A 5,231-nucleotide genomic window follows, 5' to 3' on the forward strand; every position below is an offset into this window, starting at 1 on the left:
TTCCTTCCATAAAATTGAAAAAATTTGTAACCATTCATCAAGACTTACAAATGGTGCCTAAGAATGTGATACACAGGTTAACACAGAAAGACATCATTATGAAAGAATATGAAGATCAACACTCTAGTAAAAATACAAAGGAAATCCAATGCAAACAACAAGAATATTTAAGGAAATGTAGCAGTGCCAAGTTATTACTTATCAATAGTAACCTTGAAATTAAATTGCCTAAATTTGCCATTTAAAAGCTACAGACTGGCTGAATGGATTAAAAAGCAAGACCCATATATTTGCTGCTGACAAGAAACAGGCCGCATCAACAAAGATACAAGCAGACTGAAAACAAAAGGATGGAAAATTATATTCCATGCTAACAGAGAGCAAAAATGAGCCATTGTAGCTATCCTAATACCAGGCAAATAATAAAATCAGAGATAAAAAAGGAGATGTAACAACAGATACAACAGGATAAAATAGAATCAATTGGAATTATTACAAAGAGCTATATGCCAACAAATTGGAAAATCTAGAAAATGCATGGATTCCTGGCCCCAAACAATCAACCAAAATTGAGCCAAGAATACGAGAAAACCTAAACAGACCAATAAACCAGATGGGGACTTGTCGCTCCCCCTCTTCGTGGAGGAGCAACACAGGACCCTGCGCTGTTCTTTCGTCTGCTCGGCCCTCCCCGGGTTTGCTGCTGGTTCTTCCCGGGTTGGCTACTATCCCTTCCACCTCCGTGGAAGGGCAGTTCCCCCTGGCCACATTCCCCACTTCCGCAGGGGAGCGGCACACCGCTGGCCGGCTTTCTCGGGGGCTGCACGGGTGTTCCTTCAGCTACATGTTCCCCTTAGATGTTCCCCATAGATGTTCCTGGTGCATGCCGTCTCTCTCCTCCTTTATAGTCCTCCTCCGCCAATCCCAACTCGGCTGCCCACACGCCGAGTACGCTGCTCTCCTCCAATCAGGAGCAAGTCCTACAGTTTATTAGCTGAACTGGAGGCAGCTGTGTGGAAGCTGTTTACTTCTCTCCCAGCGCCATATTGTGGGAGAGCAGATGCATAGAATAAGTCTTAATTCCAGTAACTCAGTCCAGTCCGGGCTGCTCCCCACAGGGACTGAATCAGTAACAAAGAACCTACCAACAGAGAAAAGTCCAGTACAATATGGGTTCACTACAAAATTCTATAAGACATAAAAGAAGAACTAATTCCAATTATTCTAAAACTATTTAAAGTAATCAAAAGGGAGGTAATCCTCCCAAACTGCTTCTATGAGGCCTGTATCAACTTAATTCTTGAACCAGAAAGATATACAACAAGGAAAAAAAAACTGTAGAGCGTAACCCTGATTAACATAAATAGAAAAATCTTCAATAACATTATAGCTAATTGAATCCAAAAACCCATCAGAAATATTATTCATCCAGAACAAGTGGAATTTAACCTTGGAGTGCAGGGACAGTACAACATATGGGTCAATAAATGCAGTACATCACATTAACAATCTGAAGGAGAAAAACCATATGATTATCTCAATAAAATGCAAAGAGAGCATTTTAGAAAACACAACATCCTTTCATGATAAAAATTTTAAACAAATTAGGTACAAATAGAATATTCTTCAACACAATTAAGATAATTTATGACAAACCCACAATCCCACAGCAAGCAAGTTATTAAATGGGAAAAAGTTAATTCCCACTAAAATCCAAAACCAGACATGATTCCCCATATAGGGGAACTAAAAGATTCCACTGAGAGACTATTGGAACTCATAAAAGTATTTGGTAAATTGTCAGGATATAAAATTAACACAAAAAACAATAGCCTTTACATTGAAAGAAAATGTCATGGCTGAGAAAGAACTTCTACAATGAATCCAATTCACAATAGCTACAGAAAAAATTAAGTACCTTGGAATAAATTTAACCAAGGAGGTGGAAAACTCTTACTAAGAAAATAAAAAAATATAAAACATTAAAGAAAGAAATAGAAAAGACACAAAAACATGGAAAAATGTTCCATGTTTATGGATTAGTAGAATTAACATCTACAAAGTGTCCATACTACCAAAAACAGTAACAAAGTCAGTGTGATAATAATCAAAATACTAACGACATTTTTCTTATATCTAGAAAAAATGATGCTAAAATTCATATGGAAACCTGAGAGACCCTGAATAGCTAAAGCAATTTTATGCAACAAAAACAAATCTGGAGGCATCACAACACCAGATTTCAAGAAAAACTATAGAGCAGTTATAATCAGAACAGCCTGGTACTCATTCAAAAACAAATGGATGGACCAATGAAACAAAATAGAAACTTTAGAAATCTACCCATCCATTTACAATCAATAAAGGAGATAAAATCAATCCCTGGAGAAAAGACAATCTCTTCAACAACTGAAAAATTTGGATCTCTGTCTGCAGAAGTGTGGAAAAATATTTCTATTTAACACATTATACAAAAATCAACTAAAACGGATCAAGGAACCAAATCTACCACCAGATACCATCAAGTAACTTGAAGAGAACATTGGGGAAATACTGCCAGACATTGGAATAGGCAAAAAACATCTTGGAAAAGACCCCAGAATCACAGGCAATCAAAGTCAAAATAGACAAATGGCATTACATCAAGCTGAGAAATTTCTGAATTGCAAAGGAAACACTCAGCAAAGTGAAGAGGCAACTGACATATTGGGAGAAAATATTTGCAAACTATGTAACCAATAAAGGATTAGTATCCAGAATCTATAATGAGTTCAAAGAACTCAACAACAAAGCAAACACTCTAGTTAAGAAATGGGCAAAGGCTTGAACAGGCATTTTTCAAAAGAGGAAATTCAAATGGCCAACAGACACTTGAAACAATGCTCAAGATGACTAGCCATCAGGGAAATGCAAATCAAAACTACAATGAGGTTTCACCTCATCCCAATGAGAATGGATCTCATACAGAAATCAACAAACAATAAATGCTGGTGAGGATGTGGGGAAAAAGGTAACCCAATACACTCTTGATGGCCATGTAAACTAGTGCAGCCATTGTTGTTAGAAGGCATGACAATAACTCAGAAATATGAAATTAGATGTACCGTATTACCCTGGCATCCTACTTGTGAATTTATCAAACAAAATAAAATCAGTATATGAAAGAGTGATCTATAGCCCCATGATTATTGTAGCCTGGTTCACGATAGCTAAGATATGGAATCAACTGACGAGTGGATAAAGAAATTGTAGTATGCATATAGAAAATGGAGTACTACTCAGATATAAAATGGATGCAACTGGAAACCATCATACTTAGTGAAATAAACCAGTTAAAAAGACAAATACAATGTTTTCCCTGATTAGTGTTAACTATTAAAGTAACAAAAAGGCTATATTTATATATATATACACATATACATATGTACATATATGAGAGAAATTGACATTTTGAGATTTTATGTTTGTTAGAGCCCTTATTTCTATTGCTGAGGTACAATTTTTTTTTTACCATTTATTGAATTATTTACTTAGTGTAGGTTTAATCTTTTGTTATAAAATAAACTGAGAGTAGATCATTGTACAAATTAACGGGCTGAATGGAAACAGAAGGAGGAGGGTGGGTGGGAACATGGATTGGAGGTCAGGTATATTACAGAATGATTATGCCCTTGTTGGATTTTTCATGGACAAGAAGCTGCTCTGCCAAAACACTGACTTCTGAATTTCATCTTTTGATTATTATAATGGAACCATTTTTAAATGAGAAGTTTCTAATTCCTACCTTGTTCCAATTAGCATCAGTTATGATATATATTGGAAGAAATTCTTTAAGCATATCGACTTCTAGGATTCCTAAGCCAAAAGAATTACAAGTAGACTGTTGAAAGCCAGAAGTATTATCTCTGAAAAGTTTTGTAAATATGCGCGCTTACTATGGAGACTTCTTGTCACTTCAACATCTGGCACCAGGAGGATGAGTAGGAGCCCATATAACTTGATTCCAAGTTATAATCTTCAGAAGTCTGAGGACATGCATACCTTTTTTACTGAGGTTTCCTACAAAATGCAGATAGCTCAAATTGGAAACCAAGTGGGGACTTCATGGACCTGGTTGTTATTGTGCTTCAGTGTTGGCCACTCAAGAACTTTGACAGCACATCTGAACAGACCTTTTGGCTAGAAGGTCATCTGGTCTAATAAATGAGCCTTCTCAGGAGGTTGTTCAGTCCAGATCCAGTGCATTTCAGTATTGTCAGTCTTGTCGAAGACCAGGTGATTCTGAAATTGGAATCTGCAGACTCAAAAGTTGTGATGTACTTATTTTCTAACATATCACTCTGTTCACATGCTAGACTGATCAGAACCTGTTACTCAACAATTTTGTCTATCCATTCTTAGATGCTATGGCACTGCAGATGACACATGGCTTCAGGAAAGAGGATATCTACTACTGCTTCCATTTCCTACATGATGTTTTCCAGATGAGTTCATCTTCTTTCCAGGAATCACTGGAATCTTTGAAGAAAGTTTTTATCTGCTTTGTAAAAGTAAGGCCATACAAGTTGCTACGCAGAGCAGTCTGCTTACAGAGAAAGAAAATTCTATGTTAGAATTTTTAATAGGACTCTTCAGACCTTTTGTAGAATGTTATCAGATGAGATAATTTGCATATACCTCTTCAAAGAAGTGGACTACTTCACTGAGAAATGGTACTTGCTTTCTGTTAGAAAATTCACAAGTCATCTTCTCAATCAAAGCACCGCTCAATGTTATGATGTATTCTGATGCACACAAAATGCTTCAGCAGCTTTTGTGAGGTTTAGTGTAATAGAGAAGAAGAAAGTAAATAATGATTATGTATTTAGTGTGAATGAACCTGGGACAACCAAATTAGATGAAATGCTTAGATGTAAAATACCAATAGGAAAAGTAACCACTGTAAAACTTTAATAATAATCACCAATTATGGAAAATTTGGGCACATGATTACTGTCGTCAAAGGACTGTTTTTACAGCAATAGGGAAGTAAAAGAAGAGCTTTCTTCATGCCCTTCATAAGACCTCAAGAACAGAGAATTCAGTAGAGAGGAAGAAACGATCAGTGTGAGCAAATCAGTGTAATCTTCCCCACCACAATGCTTAAAAGGCATTTGTATCCAATGACTGTGTTTTAAAATAAAACAATCTTTTGAAAAATGGCAAAGAACATAGTAATCATTTGAGAGAGT

General features: G+C 36.3%; 1 pseudogene; it reads left to right on the forward strand.

The window, feature by feature from the left end:
• Positions 1-3,631: 3,631 nt before the first annotated feature.
• Positions 3,632-4,953, forward strand: LOC103349917 (dihydroxyacetone phosphate acyltransferase pseudogene; annotated as a pseudogene).
• Positions 4,954-5,231: the final 278 nt, after the last annotated feature.

The sequence above is a fragment of the Oryctolagus cuniculus genome, chromosome 5 (genome assembly GCF_051225735.1).
Source record: "Oryctolagus cuniculus isolate XC-2025 breed Fujian yellow rabbit chromosome 5, ASM5122573v1, whole genome shotgun sequence".
NCBI classification, from domain to species: domain Eukaryota; kingdom Metazoa; phylum Chordata; class Mammalia; order Lagomorpha; family Leporidae; genus Oryctolagus; species Oryctolagus cuniculus.